A 12,968-nucleotide genomic window follows, 5' to 3' on the forward strand; every position below is an offset into this window, starting at 1 on the left:
ACCCTCTGCTCGATATGAAACCAGCGAGCAGCGGTCCCAAAGCCGCCCCAACTGAACCAGTACCGTCTATAATAGCAGTTACCGTGGCCAACGCCCTACCATTTCCTTTAATTGAGTCTTGTGTTCCAAGATCAGCTGCAACAGCCGTGGTTATGAGTGCATAAGGACCGTTTACTAATAACCCGGATATAAACATCAAGGCGATGTTGATGAACATGGACACACTCCCATAGATTCTGTATATAATAAGGGCAGGAATGGAGAGTGCCAAGAATGTGATTGATGTGACGGCACGGGCGTTGATTTTATCAGATATAAACCCTGCTGATATTCCACCTAGCACTCCTCCTACGTCAAAGACTGTCGAGAGAATCCCAGCGGTTTTATGCGAGAGATTCACACCCGCAACAGCTGTTTCAAAGCATAAGAGTAAGAACGTGGATGCAAGCCTGAGAGGTATATGGGAAAAGCCATGGATGCATACCTGTGTGCCTTAAGTAGTATGGTAACCAATACAGGAACGTGTAAGCGACGAGTTTCGAGAAAAACAAACAGAAAGCGTAAGGTGCCACACCAGGCAATCTCCAAGCCTCGAGAAACCCGATAGCAAACAAGGATTCATCTACTACAGTTTCAAGAAGCACTGCGTCCTCAGCTTCCTGTTTGCTCTCAACATTCACACCTAAACTCATCTCAATCTCCATCTGTTTGCCCGGTTCTTCAAACCCCAAATCATGAGGACTCACAACAAGAAACATAAACACAAACACCCCAGACACAATAACCAGCCCACCAGGCAAAACAAAAGACCACCCCCATCCGAGATCGAGAACCGAGGACGCAATAACCGAGCCAAGAATGTTCCCAACAGATGTATGAGAATTCCACACACCCATAATCAAACCACGTTTCTCTTTCCCAGACCAGTTACCAACAACAGAGACAACACAAGGCCAGCCAATAGACTGAAACAAACCACAAACAATCTGAACACTCAAGTAAAACCCAAGCGTATGAACATTCATCCAATACCCTAATCCAAAAACAAGGGTGAGGATCCCACTACCCATCATTCCAAACACAAGGAAGTATCTCAAATCAATCCTATCTCCTAAATGACCTGCAAAGTACATACCCAAAGCATACGACGAAAGAAACGCGTTCGGTTCCATTAAACGGAGCCCATCCATTGTCAATCGAGGATGAATTAGATCCAACTGGAGGTGGTCCGAGGACGCTCTTGACGATGCTGGGAGGTTTACGGGAAGCGTGAAACGAAGCATAGGCTATGAATGTAATGATGAGAACCAAGATTTGATGGAAAGTGAAGGTTTTGTGAGGTGTGTTTAGGTTAGGGAATAGAGAAAACGCCGGAGCTAATACGACGATTCTCGATTGCATTCTTGCCCTCAAACTCTGAGTTGAATCATTTGCAGAAAAAAAAAGGATGGATCTTTAGATCAGAAAAGCTTCAACCTTTGCGGATGTTTTACTTTTCTCCTCCTGGTTGGTGGGTACCGTACCGATAGGTCAGCCTTGTTTTTTTTGTCGGCGGTCAACTTCTGTTTGTTCTTTGGGTATTTTAGTTAGTTCCCGGTGGAAAAAAATTAAAGCTGGTCTGAACCGGAGTTTTTGTCTTATTAAGACAAACCATTTAGAGAGTCATCATCTTCCTATTGGATAAATCTAAATCTCCATAAATTAATAACGTCCAGATAGAAATATTTATTAATTTATATAATATTAGTTTATACGATAATTTATAAAGATTTTTTCTTTTTGTATTTTTCTAAAAAATATATTTAAAATCAGTTCTTTTTTTTTTATGAAAAAAATTATTTTTGAACTAATTACAATTTTAAAAAAAGACAATTATCATCTCTAGAAATAACACCAATTTTTTTTGGATATAGTAAAAGAATTAAAATCAACTCCAACAAGAATTAATGCAAATTCAAGAAAAATATAGAATATTAATATCATATTTTCAACAAATTTTCTTACATATAGTATATATATGAAAATATTATTTTATAGTATTGATTTGAACATACTTTTATATAGGTGATTTGGAAATATGTATAAGTGATTAGGAAATTTGCCCAGTAAAAATATCATTAGGAAAACAGTGATCTTATATCATGTTAAACTTTTTTTTTTGAATATCCATTAGAAAATCCTTTTTTGGGCTTAAGACCTTCTCTTTTACTTAGTGTCTTTGCTTAAACCAAAAGTAGAACTTTCAGGTTGGAAAAACACTTTCCCTTTGTCGAATCTAGCCGTTTTTCACTATTTTACTGCTCTTTTAGATCAAATCCTCCAGATCTAAGGTGTTTGTGAAGGAAGTTTTTTCTGGGATTCCTATCTGTTACTTTTCACCCGGTGAATTCTTCCCCTAAAAGTCTAGTTGGTCACATCATATTGTATCTATCTGTTTTATCATGTCGTCGGCGATGGATAAGGCCCTTTTGGCCATGACTCTCGAAGAAGAAGAAGATTCCCCTTTCTTGATGCCTGATTACCAGATTTCATGTCTTTGCAGAGAAATTCTCTCAGCTTGATAGGCAGAACTCTAAATCCGGCTTGTCAAAAGATGAAGAATCTTATCAGAGAAATGCCCAGGAAATGGTAGAAATCTGGGAAGATGCAAGGCATAGCTCTTTCGGAAGAGAAGTTTCAGTTCATTTTCAGAATGAACATGACTTGCAGGAGGTCCTTGATAAAGGTACCCATACCTTCAACGATTGGTCTCTTGCAGTAGAGAGATGGTATGCGGTTGCACCAGCAAACTATTTGCAGTCGATACCAATTTGGGTTCAGATATGGAATCTTCCTGTGAATTACTATACATCAAAAGCTATCACCACTATAGGAGAATTACTAGGAGAGGTTAAGGAAGTTGCCTTTGACCCGGATAAGCCTTAGATCCATGGCTTTGTCTGTGTGAAGATTCTCTTTGATGTTTCTAGGCCCCTGCGGAATTTTAAAGTTATAGAATTACCAGAAGGAGGTTCGACCACAATCAAATTCAAGTACGAGAAAATCCAAAAGCGTTGCTTTCATTGCCAGCGTTTGACTCATGATGTGGATGTGTGCCCTTTTCTGATCAAGAAGAAATAAGCGGAAGCAAAGGTTAGGAAAACAGGAACTCCGATCCCTAAACCAGACAAGAAGACTTTCTTGAAAGCCTCTGATACTTTGTTTGGTGTTTTGCTTGAAGATCAGGTTGGAATTGATCCTAGTTCAGGTAGACATAGAATCGCAGAGGAGGTCCTTGAAGGTATGCGAAAACATTTACGGGCTAACACAAAAGAGGATCTTCATGTCAAAGTCGAAAGGATACAGAAAAAAGTTGGTGAGGTAGAGAAGGATCCCATCGCTAAGAAGTCCATACTCCGGTTGGAACCTTTGCCTATTATCCATCATGATGTCATTAAGAACAATAGTTTAGTTTATGATTAGCTCAGATCTCTCTTTGGTGGGAGTTTCTTCTACCTCCAAGACGCAAATGCATAAAGAACAAGGTCCTCCCTTGAATTTAGAAATGAATTGGTCTAAGGAAGATGGTTCCTCCAAGTCGTTTGTCCAGCCGCATCCAGAATTTCCATGCCTCTCCCTCGCTTTGTCCCAACCTTTTCAGGATAGTGCAACGGTTTTCAGGGCTGGTTCTTTTGGAGTTGGTTCCTCCGGCACTATCCCAAAAAAGCCTAAAGCGAGACGTAGACCCACAAAGAACGCAAGGTTGCCTAAAACTATTGAGCTTAGTGTAGCTGAGGGGTCTCATAGTCTTGATTCAGGTTTGGCTCCAGTCAGGAAAGATAAGAGAAAAGCAGGTAATGAGGGTACAAGCTCTGCAAAACAACTCAAGCTTACTCCCTTAGAGGTGGTCCCAAGGGAGGGACTGCCCCACTTTTAATGAGCATCCTGAGCTGGAATTGCCAAGGATTGGGACGGTGTCAAGACTTGGTTTTTCCCCGTCTGAAAGAACTGCGTAAAAAACACTTCCCTGAGATGATGTTTCTGATGGAGACTATGCATAGTAGAGATATATTAATTGACCTTCAAAGTATCTTAGGCTATGACCGTGTATATACTATTCAACCTGTTGGGAGGTGTAGAGGTCTAGCTCTTTTTTGGAAGAACAGTGTCCAAATTTACTTTAAGTTTTCAGACAAGAACTTGTTAGACATGCAAGTGCAATTTGGAGCTGCTTCTTTTTTTGTATCTTGTGTTTATGGAGATCCAGACTTCAAAAAAAGGAAGGTTATTTGGGAAAGAATCTCCAGGATTGGTTTAGCTCGTAAAGATGGTTGGATTATGGTCGGCGACTTTAATGACATTTCCCATAATGGTGAGAAGATAAGAGGACCGAGGAGAATTGATTCCCTCTTTAAACCTTTCAATGAGATGTTGTCAGTTTGCGATATGAACGAGTTATCAAGTAATGGCAACTGATTCACATGGGCTGGTAGAAGATATGATCTCTGGATTCAAAGTCGTTTGGATAGAGCTTTTCGAAACAATGAATGATTTACTTCTTTTCCAGCGTCAAATCAACATTTCTTGGAAATGAGAGGCTCAGATCACATGCCGGTTCTCATTCATCTTATTGCTTCTCAAGACTAGAGATATTGGTACCTTTAACCAAACTCTCTTAGAAAAGCAGGCATGGAGAATTATCCAGGAGCCCGACAGTCTGTTTTCTCGTCTCATGAAAAGTCGTTATTTCCCTAGAGAGGACCTTCAGTTTGCCCCTCTGGGTAATAGACCCTCCTTTGGTTGGAGAAGCTTACTCCATGGAAGAGAATTGTTATTCAAAGGGTTAATCAAAAGAGTTGGAAATGGAGCTAGCTTAAGTGTTTGGTGTGATCCTTGGTTGGTTGACGGGACCTCGAGAGCTCCTTTGATTAAAAACGACCTAATCAATATCAATCTTAAAGTCAGTGACTTGATAGACTTTGATAAAAGGGATTGGATTATTGACAAGCTGGATGAGCTGTTCTTTCCAGATGATGTCCAAAAGATAAGAGCAAATAAACCGGTGGCTTCAATGAACGACTTCTGGGCGTGGAAACACAACAAAAGTGGTGATTACTCGGTGAAATCAGGTTCCTGGTTGGCTTCTCAAATTGCAAAAGCTCCTCTCATAAGGGAAGTTTCAGCTTTACCATTTATCAATGGCTTCAAAGATCAAGTTTGGAAACTCGAGACTGAGCCAAAGATTAAAGTGTTCCTATGGAAATTATTGAGTGGAGCTCTTCCAGTAGGCTATCTGCTCTCTCGCAGGGGGTTAAAGTTTGATGTGGTTTGTTCTACGTGTGGCTTGGCAGGAGAATCGATCTCTCATGTACTTTTCTCTTGCTCTTTGGCTCGTCAGATATGGGCTCTTTCAGATTACCCTACACCAAACTTTAATCCGGGTGAAGGCTCTGTTTTTTCCCACATTCACCACCTCTTCATCAATAGGGATAACATTCTGTGCCCACAGAGATCAGAAGAAGTTTTCCTTGGATCTTATGGAGGATCTGGAAGAACCGGAATTCATTATTCTTTGAAGGAAAGAGTTTCTCTCCGTTAGAGACGGTGAAAAAGATCAAAGTTGATGTTGATGTTTGGTTTGATGCGCAAAGGGTGGAAGATTCAGGAGATACCCTTCCCCTCTCTTCAAGCATGCCTACTGTATCACCCTCCCCATCGACGACCTTGATTCTCTGGGATCCTCCATCTGAAGATTGGTTGAAATGTAGTATTGGAGACTCCTGGTCAAGAAGAACTGAGATAGTTGGAGCTTCTTGGATTCTACAGAATGCTTCTGGAACGGTAATCCTTCACAGTAGAAGACCTTTCTGCAAGATCAAATCCAAACAGGAGCTTCTCTCATTAGTGCGATTTGGGCAGTCGAAAGTATGATAAGCCACAAAATCAGTAAGGTCCTTTTTGCATTGGACGATTCGGTATTGGTAAGTGCAGTTAACAGGCCAAAGGCGTGGCCATTTTTTAGGTTCCATTCCTCTCAATTGGTATTGTGTTTAAACCTATTAGGGGAATGGTTTTTTGTTGGGGTTTCAAGGGCAGAGAATCAAGGAGCTTTTCTCATTGCCAGAAGTGTAACTGAAGATAATAGACTTCACTCTTATGTAGCATCGGGTCTTCCTTCCTGGTTAGCATATTTGTATTTTCATTGAGTGAATCCATTCTTAGATTAATCCGCTAACCCTAGACAAGATTTTTTTTGTTTTTTGTAAAGATCATGGTCTATGACATGTATCTACTGCGACTAGAAAATCCTTTCTAGTTTTCGAGTCCCTGGTCAGGTGAAGGCTTTCCATAAGCCAGTTCCCTGTTTGTAACACCGAATCTTCTAATCAATATATACTCAGTGAAAAAAAAAAATATCATGTGAAACTTGTATTACCAAATTGGCAAATTGTAATTAAATGTTTTATATTCATTCATCAAATCCGTAACATTATTCATGTCAAACATAATCCAACAATAGGTAGACGAATTGCTTTAAACAAGCATTACGAAGACGACTTAATTCTTTGACAAAAAAAGAAGAAGATGACATAATTCCAAACTCCACAAATCATTTCAAATCAACCATATGTATCATAAAATTTTAGCTTCAATAACCTGTACAAAGCCGATCAAGCACTGTAAAAATGATGAACCGATATGTGACATTTTGGTTTAAAAAAATTGATTTGACCACTTATGTCACAAAAGTGCATTTATCTTTTCAGTCAAAGATTGTGAGAGAACTCCACAGTTAAGGGTGTTTATGCTGGAGTGTCTCAGAATGGTTAACCTTCTCCTGAATCCTGAGGGGACGGGGGTTCCCTAGATACCGATAGTTCGAAGGACAGCGGTCCTGAGGGTGGCAGAGGAGATGGGGGCTCTCCTGAGGAGATGGGGGTTCTCTTGGTACCGATATCTCGAGGGTGAGACGGTATGACTCGAAGATGGGGGGTGTGAGAGTGAGATCGGTACGGCATGAGGGTTGCCACCTGAGAATATATGAGTGCGAGAGCAAACAGTGTCTAGAACATGGTTATGAGCATAGTGACTGGATGTAGACCTCGGAGGTCGGGAGTGATCTCGTGTTTTGGGTTGTGCTGACCAGTGGGGTTAGGGTTTTGTGGTCCGTTGGTCACGGGGGTGTCCGGGCTGTTACGATAGATGCATGGGGAAACCTTGGCAGACGTTGTTCAGTCCAGTCGGTGGGTTTACGGGCGGTGGTGACGGTTGTACGGAAGTCCTTGGTCAAATTTCCTATTGTGACTGGATGCGGATGGAAGAGATTGATGGGGGTTCAATCTCAGATTTCCTATTGTGATCGGATATGGATTTAGGAGATTGATGGGGGTTCAATCTCAGGTTTCCGGTTGAGACCGGATGTTGATCTCAGGGTTGATAGGGGTTCAATCTCGGGGGTTTATGTGTGTTGACTGGGAGGGTCAGGTGTATGCTGGTCGGGGGGACCAGCGTTGTGATGATTAGGAGAGTATGGTTTGGATTGACAAGTGGGGTCAGGACTTTGTTGACCGGTGGAGTCAGGATTGTGTCGACCAGTGGGGTCAGAATGATATTGACCGGTGGGGTCAGGATGGGTCGACGAGTGGGGTTAGGGTAGTTTGGACCAGTGGTGTCCTGGTTGTGGCAGACCAGATGGTTGGATGGTGCGAACCTTTGCGATGGTTGTTGGATGAGTTTTGTGGTTGAGTGGTGGTGTTTTGCAGATTCGAGGACAAATCTTTTGTTAGAGGGGGAGAATTGTAACATCCATGAACCGAATTCTGGATTATGGGGATGGGTGTCGATAGACATCAAGGTTAGTGTCGATCGACACCAACCTTAAATACCGAATTCTGAATTCTGGTTCTTCCGGTTTGTTTTAATTTGTCATTTGGTAGGGTTTGGTTTAGTGGAAACCTTAAATACCGATGTATTTAAGGTTGAACTCGACCTAGGTCGTGGGCGGGGAGTCGTTATGCCGTTTTAGAGATTAAAGGGTGAAGGAAGAGGGTTCTTGGGAGATTGGGAGTTTCTTGGCTTGGTTGAGAGATCTGTTGATGTTGAGTGAAGATCTTATGCTAGGCACAAAGGAGAAGAAGGGAGATCCGTCTTCTTCATGTGTGAGGGGATGGATGGGAACTTGGTGGTGGATTGGGATAGAGAAGGAGGCTTACTGAGGCTTGTTTATCCAGGTAAGTCGTGTTTTTTGAATTTAATCGATTAGGGAATAAATGGTTGTGAAGGATTAGGGTTTTGCAGCGAGAAGGAGCTTGAATGGAGGTTCGGATCGTGATTTCTGGGTTGGTGTCATTCGACATCATTGTGGTGTCGGTCGACACCAACACCTGCGGATGAACAACGCGAACTGGCTAGAGAGGGCTACTTTGGGCAATGTTTGGAGGATGAAACGGAGTCCGATTTTGCTGAATTTCGGTAGGCAGCTTCGTGGTGCTATAAGCTTCATATCCAACAATGAGTTTGTGAAATGATCGGTTTTTTTGTATTTTAATAAGTATTTGTATTGTGATCTGGTAGAGATGGTTTTGTGGTAAAGTTAGGGTGTCAAGCGACACCAAGATGGTGTCGGTCAACACCAGCATGTTGTTGTTTGTTTGGGTCGTAGGAGGACAGCTGGAGTTAGGTTTGGATGAAGAGAGATCGACGGAAATGATGTCGTGAACGTCGGTGTGTTGGTTCGCAAGTGGTGCGGTGGGTGTCGTTCGACACTAGACGAGTTGTTATTGAATTGGAGTAATTGTGTGAAAGTGTTTTCTGTGCCTGGACGGAATCAAAAATTCCAGCCCACCTCTCTTGTTACTCGGTCGCTAGGGGTTGTTGGTTGTACGACTCAGTAACTAGATGAGGTGGGTTTGGTGTGTTTGTGAGAGTTTTTGTAAAGAGTGATTTCTACGCTGGTTGTCTCGTAGGAATTATGGATCCTGTGTGAGGATTGGGAATCGTTTCGCGTGGATCCTGTGTGAGGATTGGGAATCCGGGTGCTGTCGTTTCACCTTCCGAGAAGTGATTGTCGGAACTGTGCGAGTGAAGACAAAACACAGAGAAAGATCATATGGTGATTTGTAGGAACGGTAACAAGTTTTTAAAACCTCCCGGACAGAGCAAACTGACCGTCAGATATGGGTGGGCTCACAGAACTAGTGAGAGGACGTGAAGCCCATTAACAAAGGTTGGCTCATGGATTGGGAGTGGACATAAGGTCCACTGAGAGGTGGCGTTCGGGTATTACACGGTGGTTAAAGGTTTTTCACCAAACCATTAAGCCTAACAAGTCTTGGAGTTGCTCTAGAACACTATCAATGCTGAGTCAAATATTAAAGCCTATTTTCTAAGTGTAACATCCGTGAACCAAATATTGGAAATTTGATTTGGATGTCGACCGACACCAGGAAGGATGTTGCACAACACCATTAGATCACAAGGTTTTCGATTCGATTTCAGGATTCTCAGTTCGAGCTGGTTCGTTTTGGAATTGTATTTAAGGTGTGAAACCAATGTTTTTAAGTTTAGTGAACCTATTGTCGCCTCCTTTTTGTGAAAAATAGAGAAAACGATTCCCAAAAGTTCCTTAGAGTTTCTGAAGTTTTTTCCTGAACCTTTTATTCTTGTTCTTGTGAGTTATGTCCTTGTGGTTGGAGGTCTAAGGCTGAGTACGTAAGAAAAGCATGTTGCTGTGTGTTTTTCGTCATTGTTGGTCAGAATATTCCTATTCTAAGGGTGAGTGCATTACCATGGCTTATCTAAGCTAAGATCTTCCTAGTCTTAGTAGTGCATATTGTTAGAGGTGTTGGAGCCTGTGTTTAAAAAGGCAATGCCTAGGCGTGACTAGGCGCTAGTAGATGAGGCCAGGCTATAACCCAAAGGTGCTCCCTCTTTGATGCCTTGACGTGAAGCTCGCTCTGGGATGCCTTGCACCTATTTAAAAAAAGGTAATGATAGTTAAAAGGTTATATTTACTTCCCTTTTATTGTTCTGATAAATATGTGGATGTGATTTTATTGCTAAAAAGTGAAAACCCTAAAACAATTTGTGCATATAAACTCCCCACGTCTTCGACCACTTCTCACGACTCTCAAATCTCCATTCTCCCTATTCTTTCTTTTTACTCTTCTTTCTTCATCAACTCCTCATCATGTCTCATTCTACTAAGCAACTTGATCCAACAAGGAAATATACCACTCAAGTTGCTAATAAACATGGTAGTTTTATTTGTATCTTCTGTAAGAATGTCACAAATGGTGTAGTTCAACGTATAAAACAGCATATTGTTGGGGGGGGGGGGTTATCGAAATGTTACTGCCTGCAATCTAGTTTTAGATAGTATGAAGGAAGAAGCGAAAACTTTCATGCTTAATAAGGCTGAAGTTGAAGCCACTACTCAAATGATGCCACCACAAGCCACTATATACGATGTGGAAGATGAATATGAAGATGAAGGTTAGCCTAGTCAACTACCTTCCAAGAAACGTAAGGGTCCAATGGATAGGTATGTTCGTCCTACTCCTCATGATATTTTGAAAGGAAGAAAAGATGGAAAATAAGTTTTTGGAAAATCTGATAAGGAGCTTAGGGACAAACATGGGCTGCTATTGCAAAGTAGTTCTATGATGCAGGGCTTTCGTTTAATGCAGTTACCTTTGATAGTTCTAGATAAGCACTTGACTTATTTGGTCAATATAGGTTTGGCTTTAAACCACCAACTATGTATGAGTTGTGGCTTCCTTTCCTGAAGAAGGAAGTAAAAGAAACAGAAAAATTGATGGTGGAGCACAAAACAGAATGGGCAACTAAAGGATGTTCAATCATATCTGACAGATGGCGAGATTCTGTTGTCAAGAAGGACATTATTAACTTTCTTAACAACAACAATACAATGGAATTTATGTCATCATGTCATAATTACATCTCTATTTCTTAAGTAACAATCTTATTTTTTTTTTACCTTGGTATCTGAAACTGACTTTCTTTGTGGTGTATGAATGAATGATGTATGGAATGATGATATATGGAATGAATAGAAGTCAGGGTGTTTCAATTCCCCTTATGCAGTTGCAGTATAAGAGGTGTCAATCCTATCTGAGTGATTGTGAACAATTAAGATGTGCATATGAGTCTAAGTCAAGCCAATTGTAAAGATTGTTTGTCACTAACAATCCTAAAATGAGATATGAAATGCAGAAAGTAAAAACAACTAGAACAAGATACTAAATGCAAACAGAACAGACAAATTAAAGCTATAATGAAACTAGAACAGAGATAGACACTATGCTAATGAACTAATGCAAGACAAGTAATGAACAGGAAACTACGTGAATGCAATGGAAATGAAACAGGAATGAAACAAGACAATCACAAATCAAAAACACAAGTTCTGGGGATGAACTCGAGCAGCACTCGACCGAGTGTAGGTCGAGTACGTGGTCGAGCTAGACTTAAACGTGAAAACAGAGCAACACAAGAAAAACAGAGCAATGCTAAAAGTAATCAAACAACAAGCAATCAATGATATTTAGACTAGGATTTCAATAAACAAAGAAGGCCTTGAGGAGGGATTCATGGGCTGAGCTAATCATTGTGGTTATCTAACTTGGTCAACAAATCTCAAGCAAACATTGAGCTGATCTCTAGACATACTATTCTAATACATGTTTAATCCACTCTCATGGCAAGAAACAATCAAACCTATGCAATTCTAGACTTGTTCTCACAAAGAAAAGAATCTACACAAGCAGGCATTAAGCAATACATCTCAAACCAAACAAGACTCCTAATCTCTTAGCAAGCCTAATGGTAAGCTCTAGATCTAGCCTTATCTATGCTCCTTAGACATTGGTGTGATGCTAAGATGCTTGAAATCAAACCCTACCCTCTCAGATATAGGATCAGCATTAAGATCATCTAGCCTAGAAGAGATCTACAACAATCAAGCTTGACCAAATCAAACAAACCACAAGATCAACCCAGCCTAACCCATCCTCAAGGTCCTAAACAAACTACTCACAAGAACACATGGTGAAATATGTCAAAAACCCAGAAAATAATGAAACTTGCATCATTAGAGAGATGAAACAGAGATCTACAATATTGATGAAGGAATAAAACTCGAAATCTTAATACTTTGAAAGTTATGAAACAAACAAAATATAAGAATCTAGTCTTTCTCTCTCAAACAAGTACAAGATCTAAAAATAAAATAAAAGTGCAAAAGGAATAATATCTAAAAAAGGTAAAAACTAGGTTTTAGACTCTCTAAAAAGCTGGACTCTTTTGTGGCTGCAAGTACAAGGGCCTTATATAGGAGGTGAGGTGGAAGCCCTAAAAATACAAAAAGTCAAAGTGGTCAACGGCTCGGTCAACTCGACCAGTGCTCGGTCGAGTGGCTGGTCGAGCTGGCTTCTCTCGTGCATTCTCCACTCGGTCGAGTCCTCCTCAGCACACGGTCGAGTGGTGCGGTCGTGTTGGACTCCGGACCTTGATTCTACAGCCTTAAATCTCTTGTTTTCTCTTCAGGACAGCTTTACTTCTCCTCAGCATTGCTTCTATGCTCCTTAAGCTCCAAAATCACCTGTTTATGCATGAAAAGATGCAAATGCAATGCAACTATACTCTAATGCATGATTAGTCCTAAAGCTACACAATAATGGCCTAAATGGATAGCAAAAGATGCAAAAGTTGTGAATAAACTAAGGGAAAACAAGGTAAAATATATGAACATCAACACCCCCAAACTTAGTCTTTGCTTGCCCTCAAGCAAATAATCAAGACAAAAGAAGGTAGGTGAGGTTTGAAAGTGGGATCTCAGCTCCTAAAGCTTGCAAATAGACTATCTAGAATCAATGTCCAAGTTACTAGTACTATGATGCAAGTTGAATGAGCTATACTTAAAGACTTTAGACAAGCATATCACAACCTTCACTGATTTGAGCCTTAGA

At 40.8% G+C, this 12,968-nt stretch overlaps 1 pseudogene; it reads right to left on the reverse strand.

Moving 5' to 3' along the window:
• The window catches only part of LOC104699954, a 2,989-nt pseudogene extending 1,388 nt beyond the window's left edge, over positions 1–1,601 (reverse strand).

The sequence above is a fragment of the Camelina sativa genome, chromosome 1 (genome assembly GCF_000633955.1).
Source record: "Camelina sativa cultivar DH55 chromosome 1, Cs, whole genome shotgun sequence".
NCBI lineage: Eukaryota > Viridiplantae > Streptophyta > Magnoliopsida > Brassicales > Brassicaceae > Camelina > Camelina sativa.